The sequence below is a fragment of the Sus scrofa genome, chromosome 2 (assembly GCF_000003025.6).
Source record: "Sus scrofa isolate TJ Tabasco breed Duroc chromosome 2, Sscrofa11.1, whole genome shotgun sequence".
NCBI lineage: Eukaryota > Metazoa > Chordata > Mammalia > Artiodactyla > Suidae > Sus > Sus scrofa.
Genome location: NC_010444.4, coordinates 103101302 through 103117210, shown reverse-complemented (window position 1 = coordinate 103117210; position 15909 = coordinate 103101302). Strand labels below are relative to the sequence as shown.

Below are 15909 nucleotides of genomic sequence, written 5' to 3'. Positions count from 1 at the left end.
CTGGAGCTATTACACAGACTTTGTCCCAGTGTGTTAACTTAGAACTTTATATAAAAGACTGACTTGAATAGCATGTACTATTTTGTATTTTGCTTCCTTCTGTCGACATTGTGAAATTAATCCACTTTGCTTTGTATAGTTTCTTCATCTTTGTTGCTTATAGTGTGCCGTGGTCTGAATACACTGCAATTTATTTCTCCACCCTACTGTTAAAAGACACTTGAGTTCTTTTCAATTTGGGGTTATTACAAATGCTGCTACAGTAACTATTCCTATGCACATTTCCGATATATGCACTCCTGCTGGATAGATACCAAGGAATGGAATTGTAGTGTCACAGGTTTTGCTTATCATCAGGGAGAATAAATATTGCTCAACAGTTTCCAACTTGGTTGCTTCTATTTGCATTCCCACCTGCAGTACATAAAAGTTCAAACTGTGCTGCATCCTCACCAGGATTTGGTATTGTCAGGCTTTTAAATATCAGTAATTCTGGTAAGTGGGCAGAGATATCATATTTTAATTTTACTTTGCATATCTCTTGGTGACTAGTAAGTTTGAACAACTTTCCACATTTCTATACTCTGTTATATAGAGTGTCTCGTTGACTCTATTACCCCCCCTTTTTTTTTAAATTGGTTTGTCTTTTTCTTATCGAACTGCAAGGGTTATATATTTTTGACATATAGGAGTCTTTGGTCAGACACTTATATTGCAAATATTTCCCATCTAGTGGCTTGCCTGTTTATGATCTTAATGCTGTTGTTTGATGAACAGTTTTTTTTTTTCATGTCTGGTACTTTTCATATCTTATTTATGAAAAATTTGTTTACCCCAAAATAATCTCCCATGTTTTTATCTAAAGGTTTTAATGTTTTTCACTTCATATTTAGGTCTACAACATCTAGAGTTGGTTTTTGTGTATAAAGTGTGGTAGGAATTAAGGTTCATTTTTTCCTGTATGGATGTACAACTAATTCAGCAATGTTTGTATAATGACTCTCTTTTCTCTACTGCAATGCAGCATGATTTTTGTCCTCATTTGTTTCCGCACATGTGTGTGGGGTCTTTCTGGATTCCCTATTTCTTTTCTATTAGCCGATTTCTATATGATTATGTCCTTAGCACACTGTCACTATCACTCTATAATATGTCTTGGTAGTGCAAATTTTATCTCCTCCAGCTTTATTTTGCTTCTTCATGACCAAGTCTCAGTTGCTATTCTGGCCCTTTGCATTTCACACGCATTTGGATCAGCATGTCAATTTGACAGTTTATGCAAGCACGCAACTGCATGCTCACATATACAAGTGCACACACACACACACACACACACACACACCTATCTCTGCTGAAATTTTGGTTGAAATTTACCAAATTTGAGTAATGGCATGTTATGGTCTCAATGTGTAGCACATGGGAGATTGGGAAGGGAAGAGGGTGGAGAGGTACATGGGTCTAGGTATGGAAGGCATAATAGAGCATGTTAGGTATTTTGAGCTTTGTTCCAAGAGCAATGCAAAGCCACTGCATGGGGGATTTGATAATTGCCGGTGACCCTTAGTAGGCCCGTAGTGGTAGTCTCTGTAAGGATTCAGTTCTGCTTTGTGTAAGTCTAAAGCACTCAGAGAGCATGTATAACCAGATGTCATCTCTTAGGAAGTCTGATCTTTGGTTGCATTGTTCTTTTCATTACTGTCAAAGTGACATAGAAGTGACATCCAAAGGTCACCAAGCTCATCTCAAAGAACTAGATTCTTTCTCATTCAAAGCCTCAAATTCATTGTTCCTGAACTAAGTGGCACTAATAAGCCAGAGTCAGTTTAATTGCCTGTCTCTATGTGACAGGAAACTCATCTCCAAGCCCAGCTATGTGGAGAGAGGGTGGCATCTCCTAGAAGCTGTTGGGGCCTGTTATCTAAGTGCTATCATAACCATCATAACCTGTCAACAAACAGGATGGTCCAACTCCCTGGATAATGTTGTTGTTGATAATCTTCAAATGAGGTGGGGGTGAGGTTGGGAAGGGCAGGAAGGGAGAAGGATAGCACATAAATTGAATCTCATGTCTGACATCCACTACCAGCCAGGACTCATACAGGATCATGTCATCCTACGACCTACACATGATGCATCCAGGAGACCCAGAAAAATGGCCACTCTTTACTATGGAATTGTGTATTGTCTGTGTATTGTTTACTACATATTGGATATGTATTACATATTAACATTATATATAATATAAACTATAAAATATAATATAATCTTGGAAATGTAGTGAACTAGACACAATCTACACCATCAGGAGAACCATTCATTTTGTAATCAGTGAGGACATTACTCTCTGTGGTTGTACACAACCAGTCTGCATGTTTGTAAATGGCAACCCTCATGCCATAATGAGTTTCTTTTTTTTTTTTTTTTTTTTGGTGTATGTGTGTGTGGTGGAGGATATGGAAATTCCCAGTCCAGGGACTGAATCTGAGCTGCAGCCGCAACCTACTCCACAGCTGAGGCAACACTGCATCTTTAATCTGCTGTGCCACAGCAGGAACTCCATTATGAGTTTTTTTTTTTCTTCAATCCATGGAAGAAGAGAGGTTTGATCTCAGAAGAACCTAATCCTTGTTACTCCCTAGTCACCCTCTTGTCTGCCTCAATTTGGCTTAAAAAGCAGAACAGAAATTGTTATGCCTATGAGTCTCTGTTGAAAACTAGATTTCTGTTTGCAAAGGCAGGGCAAGTGTTTGTAATTATCCTTTCAAAACCTCTCATTCCCTTAGTGAATCTGTCCAAAGAGCTTTATATAGCTGAGCATATGTCATACAAACTAAAGGGGTTTTGCAAATCCGATTATTGGGTACAGTAAGTTTTTCTGTGGGCAACTCTGCACAAAGTGGTGGGTCTGACAGTGAATCCTGTTCATGATTTTATGTCCCCTTTCCTCACGCCAAGTTGCTCATTGGCATCCTTGGTAGCTTTTCCTACCTGGAAATCTCACTTTGTGCCATTGTAGAAGCTTAAATAGAGCTGAACCTCAAAAGGAGAGAGTTTGGGGGCCTTATTTCTCCCCAAAAGAATATTGTCTAAGCAAATTTACTAAGTTTTTCTAGTGCCAGGGACATTGGGAGGAGAAGCTTTTGTCAGGTCACAAAAGGTTCTACTATGTCCTTCCTCCAAGATAATAGTTACTTATAATACTTACTTCCTATACATTTGCATAACTTCAAAAAATCTAAGAAACGAGGCCTTCTCCAACAAAGATCTACTCTACATTCATCTGGAAACAACTATCTGATGACTTCTCTGGATTAAAAGAAGCATTATATCTCACTAGGTACTCTGCAATATGTAAAGTGTTTGGCAGAGTGCCTTGTTCACATCCAGGATTCAAAAAATGGCAGTTATTATTAGGTTGTTATTATCTTAGGGTCTTGTATTTTTTCCACGTTGGAAATATACTGTAGGATGTAACAAAAATAAGAAAATGGTTCACCAGTGTGCTTTTTGCAAATACTCAGGTTTTTGATGGTTGCTTTTTTATGCTGAATATCATCAAATACTGGTGATGACATCTTTCCATTCAGGAAGACATATCTTGGTTCTGTTTGCCACAGAATACTGAATTCCCAGGAAAAGGGACTAAAATCCTCTGAGTCTGTTATAATCACTTCAGCCCTGGATTGGACTACTGAGTTAAGAGCAATCCTCCCCATAACACATTGAATTAGCAAACAAATAGCTTTTCTCAAAGGGACTGTTTTTGCTAACCCCACTTGGTTCTGCTCTGAAACATAAAGTTGCTTAATAATTATAGTAACAAGTGATATTTTTAGTCATGTGTCCAATTCTATTAAAATTATATGAGTTAGTCATATTATATAAGATTCTCATAAGTAAAGCTACATAAAAGGAAAAAGCAGTAGGTTATTAATGATGAGTGGAATGCTGGAGGAAAATCTGACCTAAAGTGTTTGCATTTTCTGTTCCTCATGTATAATGTCATACACCTTAGTTCTCTGTTTAACACGTGTTTAGTGCCATTTTCCTGTTGCTATTCTAATTCATGGCAATAACAGAATAAAAATTGAGTTTGATTCACATGCTTTCAAAAATCCTACTCTGGAGTTAAATTTTGAATCTTCTCTTGTCTAAGTACTTCCTTCAAGAGGAATGTTTATGTTACAGTTTGAAAGAAGCTTCAGGTTAAGCCAAGGATGTTACAAAGAAAGGCTAGCAGGCTATCCGCAGCCTTCTAAAGTGGCTTAACCTTTATGAGTTATCCTTGATCTAGGAGTCCTTTGTTCTATAGGCTCTGAAACCTAAATCGGTGTCTGAGAATAGATCAGTCTCACAGAGCAATTCACATTAAGCCAAGCTCATGAGACACCAATGCCCAAGAACCAGATGCTAATACATTAATTTACAATGAAACTATAACTGATGTAGGGAATGGAACAGTAATCACCAGAACCATATGGGCTTCTAAATGCTTAGAAAGTATGAAATTAGGAAATAGTGACTTAATTGTATGTTTAACATTATTATGCTAATGACAATATGATATGCCAATTTATATAAACAAATATCTTCATTCTCTAACCTCTAGGGGGACTTCCAGGAGCATTCCCCATGAATTTACTATGTTAGCAAATAGACCATTTAAAAATTTTTTTATTATAGTTGATTTACAATGTTCTGTTAATTTCTGCTGTACAGCAAAGTGACCCAGTTATGAATATATATATTCTTTTTCTCACATTACCCTCCATCATGTTCCATCACAAGAGATTAGATATAGTTTCCTGTGCTATTCAGCAGGATTTCATTGCTTATCCACTCCAAATGTGATAGTTTGCATCTACTAACAGCAAACTTACATTCCATCCCATAAATGTGTTCTCCACGTTCATGAGTTTCTTTTCTATAGATAGGTTCATCTGTGCCATATTTTAGATTCCACATATAGGTAATATGGTATTTGTCTTTCTCTTTCTGACTTACTTCTCTTAGTATGAGAATCTCTAGTTGCATCCATGTTGCTGCAAATGGCATTATTTTGTTCTTTTTATCGCTGAGTAGTATTTCATTGTGTATATGTACCACATCTTCTTAATCCGTTCATTTGTTGATGGACATTTAGGTTGTTTCCATGACTTGGCTATTGTGAGTGGTGCTGCAATGAACACACAGGTGCATGTATATTTTTCAATGAAAGTTTTGTCTGGATATATGCCCAGGAGTGGGATTGCTGGATCATATGGTAGTTCTATATTTAGGTACCTCCATATTGTTTTCCATAGTGGTTGTACCAAGTTACATTCCCACCAACAGCGTAGGACTTCAAGTGTAGGAGGGTTGCCTTTTCTTCACACCCTCTCTAGCATTTGTTATTTATAGACTTACTAATGATGGCCATTCTGACTGGTGTGAAGTGGTACCTCATTGTAGTTTTGATTTGTATTTCTCTAATAATCAGTGATGTTGAGAATTTTTTAATGTGTCTTTTGGCCATCTATATATCTTCTTTGGAGAAATGTCTATTCAGGTTTTCTGCCCATTTTTTAATATGGTTCTTTTGTTTATTTGTTTTGCTGTTGAGTTGTATGAGCTGTTTGTATATTTTGGATATTAAATCCTTGTCAGTTGCATCATTTACAACTATTTTCTCCAATTCCATAGGTTGCCTTTTTTTTTAATTTCCTTTGCTGTGCAAAAGCATGTCAGCTTGATTAGGTCCCATTGGTTTATTTTTGTTTTTATTTCTACTGCTTTGGGAGACTGACCTAAGAAAACATTTGTATGGTTGATGTCAGAGAATGTTTTGCCTATGTTCTAAATAGACCATTTTTATTCAGTATTTTTAAACAAGTATGATATTAGCCTTCTGATGGAGAGGTCCAATCTCATTACACAGAACTGTCTTACATATTACAGATGTTTAGTATCCCTCCTAAGATTACAGTGATATTCCCCAATCATTATAACACCCAAAAGCAGTCTCACATACTTTTCAATGCCCCACGTTTCCATGCCTCAACTCCTCATTGAGATCTACAGGTTGGTCTTTAATGAAAAAGAGCAAGAATTTTAAAAATCTCTACCTTGTGCACTGTATGTCCACTTTTGGATTGATTTATTTCTGAGATGATATGACCCTGTGCTTCTCTTTGCTTAGAGAATCTCTTAGGCCCATGTCATAGATAGGATAAGATAACAAGGGACTTCAATTGCACCAAGGTAGAGCTCATGGGGGAAAAACTAAAGAGCAGACTAACAGTTGACTTTATCAATGCCAGTGAATTTTTGTACATCTTTAAGGTGCAGAATCTGTCCCAAGAGGTCCTACATAGAACTCTAGCCTAATATACAAATGAAAGCAAGCTACTGTGGTGGAAATGTCGATGGGGGTACAGGGAGATGCTCTGCCTGCTCAACTTCTTGAACACTTCCCGAGGCACCCATGGGAAAGTGTCTGAAAGTGTTTCTACTAACTGAAAGCCTAGAGTCTTGAGGGTACACTCTTTGCAAAAGTCTGGTGGTCTAGGCCCATGCATGGTTTGGTCCTGCCACTAAGGTAGACAATCACACATGCATGTGAAGATAAAACTCTACTTAGTAAGAGAGTGCATCTCCAACCAGAGTTTGTGCTCAGAAGTCTACAATGGCAGGTGACCACTGTTCCTAGAACTGGGAATTCAGACCCTTTCTCTCAGAGGCCTGCATTACTCCTCTATTGGAAAGGGACTCTCCTTTCTGTGACCATGAGCTGCCCTTTGATGCATGACTCCCATCCCTCCTCTGACTTTAGAAATGGCCATATCTTTAGTGATCACCCTCCTGTCTTTGGAAATATTATCTATCTTTGTGGTGGCTTTTTATATCTTGGCTTTGATATAGTATATATTCATCCTGCTGTTTAACTTCATAAAGACAATATTATTCATTTCTGACTTCCCTTGTTTTTTGTTTGTTTGTTTGTCTTTTCTAGGGCCGCACATGGAAGTTCCCAGGCTAGGGGTCTAATCAGAGCTGGAGCCACCGGCCTACAACAGAACCACAACGACGCAGGATCCAAGCCACATCTGCAACCTACCCCATAGCTCATGGCCATTTCTGACTTCTCTTGAAGTTCAGAGGTGTTCTACTGTGGCCTCAGGACCCACCCATCTAACTTCTGCAGCTGTTTCTAGGTAAAATTAGAGGGGAAAATGCAAAAACATCCAAGAGATCAAAAGAAAAGCTTAACTTTGGTTGCAGTGTGCTCTTTGTATATCCCTGCTGATTGGTACGATGGATAGGTCAAAAATCAGGAGGAGTGGTCTATTTTAATACAGAAAGAAAAACTTCTGACTGAAGTAGAACTGCGAGAAGATGCACTCTCTCTGGGTGGTCTCCCCACCTCCATGGAACAAGTTCACTGATATCTCATCCCACTTTGGGCAGTCAGTGAAGAAGCTAAATAGTAAGACTATTACTAAGAAGATTCTGCTATACCTTAACTGACTTCTAAGGCCACCTCTAGACAAATAATGGTTTTCTTTAATGGTCTTAGTTTTTTTTTGTTGTTGTTGTTTTTGCTGCTATTTCTTGGGCCGCTCCCGCGGCATATGGAGGTTCCCAGGCTAGGGGTTGAATCGGAGCTGTAGCCACCGGCCTATGCCAGAGCCACAGCAACTCGGGATCCGAGCCGCGTCTGCAACCTACACCACAGCTCACGGCAACGCCGGATCGTTAACCCACTGAGAAAGGGCAGGCACCGAACCCGCAACCTCATGGTTCCTAGTCGGATTTGTCAACCACTGCGCCACGATGGGAACTCCTTAATGGTCTTAGTTTTGAACTGTTTAGATTTGGGTGTCTCTTCTCCCCACCTCTCTCTATTTTCCCTCTTTTGCTACTCATTACCTCCTTATTTTATTTTTTAGGCTACCAAGTTAGCTCTCTGATCATTTTTAAACTATATTTCATTAGCTATACAGTATTTAAAATAAAATTATGAACAGGTTATGCCAGTAGAACTTCAGGCATTAGAGAGGTAAGATTTATGGATGTGACAGTAAGTTTCTAGAATCCTGGATATAACTCTAGGTAGATACTGTCTATCTTTCTACACTAATTCTACCCCTTTCTATATACTCTCCCTCCTCCAGGGAAGAGGGATGAATGATCTGACTGGTCCACTTGCATGTCATTGACTTGTAATGTGTGTGCTGTCCCTGAAAGTCACCAGTCCAGCTCTTACTCTTTCACCCATGAGACCAAGTGGATCCACACCTATCCTTGGTGACCCTGTGACTAGAACTCTCGAGATGAAGCAGAAGCTGCTCCACAGAACCAGGAGACTCCTCCTTTGTTCTTAGATTTCCTTATTTCACACGTCTAGCCCAAAATTTCAGTTTAATAAGTCTCATTCAGGATTTAACTCTAACTTGTTTATTCCAACTCCTGCCTTCCAGAGAGAGCTACATTTGAATACTGGATATTTAAGCAGCTACTAACAAAAGTGTACTTTACTCCTATTTGGCTGTTTCCCTTTGCATAGAATTCCCCCTGGAAATTTTGTTGACAGTATAAAGGAGGGGGAGGAAGACTGTGGGAAATGAGCTACCTTAACTGGCAAAGCAGGAATAGAAAAACCCTAGATCTGCGGCCATAAAAAAAAAAAAAATGAGTCGGCTAGCTCTACTATAATGTCAAGGGCTCATTAGAACTCATTTATCAACCCCGGAGTGTCTTAAGGACTTGAGATACTCTCTGATCAAAGAAATAAGAAATTGTCTTTTCCTCCTTAAATCACATGGATTGGAAAAAGGAATTTAGAAAACTGAATTAAACCAAAATGATAAACTTATCAATAGATAATGAGAATCATGAATGGTGAAGACCAGGCTTACCATTATTTAATATCAATTTACCATCTGTTCCAGATTGAATAACCCATCTGGTGTCTACTGCCAACAAGTATCAACACATCTTCCAGATGCCTCTGCTGAGCACAATTAATAAATTTGTAATTGATTTAAAAACAGATGTAGAAGGGCAAAGTATATATGTTTCATCACAACTAAAACTGTGATGGCTTAACTTTTCAGACAACTCCAATCTATCCATACAAAATAATTAGCTGGGCTGAAGGTGTGCTTAAGAGTGACACCTGGTGTGTGTTGAAGACACTTAACAGTTGTGATTTTGAGCACAGACATAGATGATGGTAACCACAGGCACAAGCATAAGAGAGGATCAGGCTCAGAGAAATTCTAGCCTCTCATGAGAACCAAAGAATGCTGGTAATGTAAAAAGATCCATAAGAGTCCTCAAACACAGGTACTGACTCATTAAACATGCAGATTCTGTTCTAGCACAAGAAGGTGGAGATGTTAATAGGACAATTAATTGTCAGTAAGGCTGGAGTCTGCCTCAAATAAAGCCTGGCACTGACTTCAAAAGGCTGCATGGCATAGAGAGAACATAGCCCTGGACTTGAAACCACGTGATTTGGGTGTGAGTCTTGACTCTGCACTACACTGGTTGTCTGGTTTTGGTAAGTCACTCGACCTCCCTGAACCTAATTTCAAGTTTTCAATAGTTATCACAAGAATCCTGATACAGCTCCTTGCAAACTCTAAGTCAAGATAGAGCTATTTCATACCCTTTCAGAATGCATCAGATACAAATGGATTTTAATAATCAACCAATAAAAATAAATCTATTTAAAGTAATAATTAAAATGTTATTTTATGGAAAGAAAAATAGTGAAGACCAAATTTAAGTCAGACAACATACACTCAAACTGATCCACAAAAACTGAAAAACTTTCATGTGGAAAAAAGTCAGAAAAAAATATTTTATAAATCCTCAAATTAATCATTGTTAATTCTATTTTTTCCTAATTAATCTCACTTTTGTGAAATAACCAGGTTAATAGAGTCAATTTGATAAATATTAATTGAGTGCTTACTATATATAAAGTTCAATACTAGACCTTACAGAGAAGTGTAAGGCCCATAATCATCCAGTATATATTGTCACAGCTTTTACACTTTTCTGCAGTTAGCACTCATTCTTATAATCGATGCTTGTTTCATACTAATTTTTAAAGATTTTGAAGATTAGCTCTGAATACAAACACAAATAAAACATAGTTTCTCTCAGCCCCTGTCCATGTCTTATATTCATCTGTTTTCCAAATATACAATTGGTAGTGGGCACTATTTAAAGCACAAATAGTTGAAGTACCAGTTAGGTTTATTCACCAATGTGTACTGACTGATTCACTGGTTGACAACCAGGAGTTTGACCTTTAGAATCTAAATTAAGTTTGGGTTTCACTGGAATCTGTGGCTTCCTATCTTGACTCACAGTTTCTTTAGTAATGTTTCAATTTTTCTGATTGTTCATAGTTTCTATTTATTATTAAACATCAAATATATACCAGGTGATATAGTAAAATTATCCCTATTATCTCGACAAGTCTGTGAAGTTGATAATATTGTTCTCATTTAATGGGTTGAGCCAGGGGCTCATAAATGATGGGTATATTTCCTAAGGTGTGGTGACTAGGAAGTGGTGAAGAGTTGACCCTGGGTCTGTCTGACCTCAAATCTGGACCTTTTCACCATTCTCCATTGAATGATTAGCATGATTAGCATAACTTCTTTCCCATCATGGGCTTGATTTCTCCTTGAGAGATATACTCTTCTCTCCAGCACTTTCATTTCTCATTTATCAGATTATACTTAAAATTAGAAGCCCACATTCACATGGTGAAAAAGAGAAAATTTCCTCTCTCATCACAGCTCTGAAGATAAATAGCATTTATCCTGTGACCAGGCAGGAACATCTCAATGATCAGAACAGAGTGGGTAGTGAACCCCTGTCACGATCAATAGAGAGGAGCTCTTTCTTCACTGCAAAATCTTTTGCTACAGAATATATGAATTCTGGGGTTTACAGAACAGGAAAATACCATGAATATCTATAAATCAAGGCTTTGATAGATATTTCCTAGAAAAGGGGTGGGGGAGCAGAGGCAATTCTCATTACCTTAGTCTATTACTCAAGTCCTTAATGATATATGGGCACTGAATGGAAGACTTTCATTCCTGACTTCATGTAATTAAGTGGCATAAATATATTTCTGATTCCCTTGTAGACAACCCTGTGACTCTGGTTTTACAAGTAACCATGTGCTAACCTGTACTAAACTTTATGGGTTCTGGTTTCTCTCATTTCCTTTCTCTTCTTCTCTAGTACTAGCAGAGTTGTGTTTGAAAGATCATATTGACAGATTGCTTCCAGGGGGTATTTTTAGTACGGTGGATAAGAAAATCTCCAGCAAAGGTCAGATCTTTCTGTTTTAATTAAATTGCAGTGGAAGGAGATTATATCATAAGGGTGACCAGCCAGCTAACTCAACATCAATATACACAAAGCCATCATAAGTCTCCTTCGTTACCATGTGTGCATAAGAGTGACGTGGGCACCAGGGCCAGGTTTTAATTTAAAATGAGGTTCGATAATTACTTAGAGTTTTCTTCAAAATTGTTGTCAAGGGATATTTAATAAGGTTTTGCAGATCCACAGTGATTGTGGTTATTACTTTTTATTGGTATGATATTTTATTACTTTCCCTTCAGACACAAGTAGGCAATTTTTAACCAAGAGGATTTTTATCATTAGTCATTGAATGCCACTAATTTAAATCCTTTCCTTTCAAAAATCCTTTCAGGAGTATCTTTCCACTTATTTACCTTTTCATGCATTCTCCAGATCAGAAAATTGTTTGAGTTCATCTTGAAATCAAATAGCTTATACATATTTCCTCATATGAAAAGATGATTTATTCCAAGGGAGAGAGAATATTAAGGACTGTTCCTGAACTGTACTGCTATGATGAGGTTGAAATATTGCTGCTTAGTAAATAAATACAAACATTCTCATTTATGATACATCAGTTTCTTATTAGACCCCAAGCAAGCAATAACCCAGCTCCACAGACGATTGAGTTCAACCTGCCTTTTACACTGAGTGGGAAATAAAGAATTTTTAAATTGGCTCTCTCAGGTTACAAATTAGATACCAGCATATTTATTTAAAATGCCAGAAAATATGATCAAAAGTGCTTTTAATGGGTCTAAAAGAAGGCTCTGATCTCAATTAGAACTACTGTCATTTGGCTGTTTGGCTTTTGTAGATTCACAAAACGTTTGATTTATTAAGCAAATAGCTGAGCAAAATGTGACAAATGAGAACTGGAAATCAAGATGGTAAGAAAACAAGACAGTGCTATAGTTAGTGACTTAGTGATTATTTCTTCCGAAGAGGAGTTCCTTTTTTTCTTGACCAGCATCTTCTTAAATGGAATACATGTGTTGAAGGGGAGTAGAAAAGGGGATGCGGGGGGAAGACAGAGGGAAAGAACACAAATCAAAATGTAAATCTCTTTGTCTTTTTCCTGCTTATTAAATGGTTAGAAGGATCCTGATATCCTTTCACTGCTGCTTCCACAGACATTCATTTTTCTGGTTGAGAGCTCTCTCCAAGTGCCAATTGAGCTGTAGGCCCCCCTCCTGAAAGGACTGTGAAAGGTATCCATTAGCTCCAATGATTTCAGCTTCAGTGACCATCCTGTTCTTTGGGAGGCTATTTGTGGCCTAAAATCTGGCCCCCCTCTAACTGCTGCCCTAATTGTTTTTTCCCCTTTGTGGCCACAGTTCTGAAGAGTTATTTCCACTATCTCCATCCACTCACCACCTTCTAATCTGCTCTCTTCTAGTTTGCCTTATGCCTGTTCCATTTCACTGATGCTCTGCTTTTGAAAGATCACTGGTTCCTCTTCTGCACACCTTGACATGATAGACCCCCTGACCTGCCTAAAATATGCTCTTCCCTTGGTTTCCATGGCACCACCATATCTGGTTTTCCTCCTGCCCCTGTAACCACTTCTTTGTGAAGTCGTCCTCTGCTCATTCCTTATATGTAAATGCTGCTCAGAGTTCATTCCCAGGCTTTCTTCTCCCTTTCTCTGGGTGATCTTATCTAGATGGCTAACTTCAATTCCCCATAAACGTCAATAATTTCCATATCTTAACTCCAGTTGGGCCTCTTGCTGAAGTACCAGATCCACTGATACAATGGCTTGTAAGACATATCAACTTAGGAGTTCTCGTTGTGGCTCAGTGGAAACAAATCTGACTAGCATCCATGAGGATGCATGTTCGATCCCTGGCCTTGCTCCAATTTGACCCCTAGCCTGGGAACCTCCATATGCCTTGATGCAGCCCTAAATAGACAAAAACAAAAACAAAAACAAAAGACGTATCAACTTAGACATATTTGTAGGCACTAAAAAGTCTACCTGTCCAGAATAGAATCCATCCTCTCTCTTCCCATTCCAACCCCTCCAAACATACTCTCCCTGTGGTCCCTATCCATCACGATTTATAGCAGTTCACTAGTATTCAATCTGGATTTGTCTGTACCTTATTTCTGTATTCAATCCCTCCTTCCCATTTCCATTGAACCACCCCAGTCCAGGCCACCAAATTCCCCTGCCTAGCTTCCCCAATGAGTTTTCTAATTCCCTTAATTCCCTACAAACAACACTCCACCCTGCATCCAGAGTCAACTTACTTTCCTGCAAATCTGATCATATTATTTTCCCCACTTAAAACCACTGATGTTTTTCTAAAGCTCTTAGGAGAAAATGCAAACTCTGTAACAAGACATACAATTGTCTGCTTGTTCTGGTGGCTTCTTAATTCTCTAGTCTCTTCTGACAAACCCAGCAGCCACCACCCAAAACGTTCTTCCTCAAAGCTTGGCTTTCCCCTTCCTTGGAGGGGCTGCCAGGCGGCCCTTGATGCCTGTGTGCTCTTTCCTCCTCTTTTGCCTACTAGGCTTTCTCCCTTTAGGCTTCAGCTGTATTTTCCCTCTTGTAATTTACAGTAATTCTCCCCCCCTGCCCCCAGCCATAATACAGAAGGGTGTTTGGCAAATGGTGGTTACTCACTAAATCTTTCTTCAATGACTGAATGCATTTCAAAGGCTAACTTCATAGCAACTTTCTCCCTAAATAACTTCACTATACACACTTACTTTCAAGGAGATCTGTTAAGCTAGTGTTGCTAAGTTGATTGTCTGGTAAATCAATTAAATAGACAATCAAATCCAGAAGCAGCTGCCAATGACATGAGTTCTTCTATCAACACTGACCTCTGAGGTTTCAATGCACTATGGCAATGAGGTCTCCAAGTTATCTGAAAAGAGACTGCACTAGGCAGATGTCAGCCTGAAGCCTTCTAAATGCAGTCTCCTCCCAGGCTACCTGCAGGCCTGACTTGGGTTCTATAGACAGATACCCTGCTCTGTGTGGATCCTACCCAGTGTTCACTTCTTTAATTTCTATTATGGATGAATGTGTTTGGGTACATTAGGCACAATCTGCAACCATGCTCAGATAATTAACCAGATGAAACAGCAAGGAATGAAAGGATAGGAAGGTTCATCTTGACCGAGACTAAGGACCAATGACCTTCCACAAAAATGGTAACACAGAAAACAAGAAATGACTATGATGAGAAGTCTGGAAACCATCAATGGAACAACTTCCACTCTGAAACTAAATCCTATAATTTGGCCAATGTGCATTTTATATCAAATGTGCTTCGTTTCAAATGATATGTAATATTTAAGATGCATAAATTTGATGTGGGGTAAAATGAGGCATAAAATACACTTATTTTTTATTCCATTAGTTTTTTGCAGCAAAGATTTAAACAAATATTACCTTTATTAGAGATACTATTCATTCGTATTGGGACCTTTTTAGGATATATAATATTCTCATTTATGTAGAGATAAGGGCATGAGAGAGGGATTAATGCTTTTTTTGATAAAGAAAATTTCAATAAGTCATAAAATGGGTGAACTTTTGCAAAATATAAATGATTTAAGTTTATTAAAAAGAAAAGTGAAGTTTTTGCCTAAAGCCATCATTTATCTGGAAAATATACTTATATCACTGCTTTAAAAGAAATGCTTAAACTAGTAATGTGAATCAGGGACAAGGAAATGGGTGTTTAAATGTTTGGTCTGTGTCTCTAAGTAGCACAAGCTTTTGGGATCTCATGCCTTCTACCCCAGTTATCATCTCCAGCATGTGTGCCTGAAGGTGCCTTGTGACAAGGTTTGCTTGATGAGGAAAATCAACAAGCCTTCCTACCCTCCCACTTTCTCATCCTCTGTGATGCTCTTTATTCTCATTTTAGAACCTTTGATTAAATGTTCCAATCTGGTACTTGCAACCTGGATAAGTGAATCAAATTGGTGAGAGAAAATGAATATTCTCACTTGCAAAAGAAATAACACTGTAGAATAACAAGGTAGAATAACGATGACTAGAAAAAAAGTCATGCAGATTTTTGTGTTAACATCTCTTAAAAGAGCCCAGAGGTTGCACTGAGAGCATGGACAGCCTGTACCATCAACCTAGGAATGCTGGACACCATCACTAGATGTTGAAGAACTGCAGGTCAAAATATATTGGTGACTACTGTAAGAGTAATTGCTGATAATAATGTCTGTGAAAGCAAATTGCAAAGGTGGTTGTTGAATTATTCCAAGAAATAATTATTTTGTAAGAAAACTTCACAAAACACTATTTAACCTAGGTTGCTAGATCCATTAGAAAAGTAAAAAGAAGAAATTAATGGGCCACATGCACACAGAGCCAGTCTAGAGTTCCTCAAATTGTGTGTATGTGTGCCTGTATCTTCAACCCTCTCTACCCATATCTTTCTATATATGTATCCCCTGGTGCAAACTACAAAAATCTCATTAAACTGATAAAATAAATATCCTGCCTAGATTAAAGAGATCCTGCAAAATTTCAGCAGACTTTGTACA

General features: G+C 38.2%; 1 long non-coding RNA gene across 1 annotated transcript in view; it reads right to left on the bottom strand.

The window, feature by feature from the left end:
* LOC106508433 overlaps positions 1–15909 on the bottom strand; it is a 661471-nt gene that overhangs the window by 135848 nt on the left and 509714 nt on the right. The gene's annotated exons all lie outside the window — the stretch shown is intronic.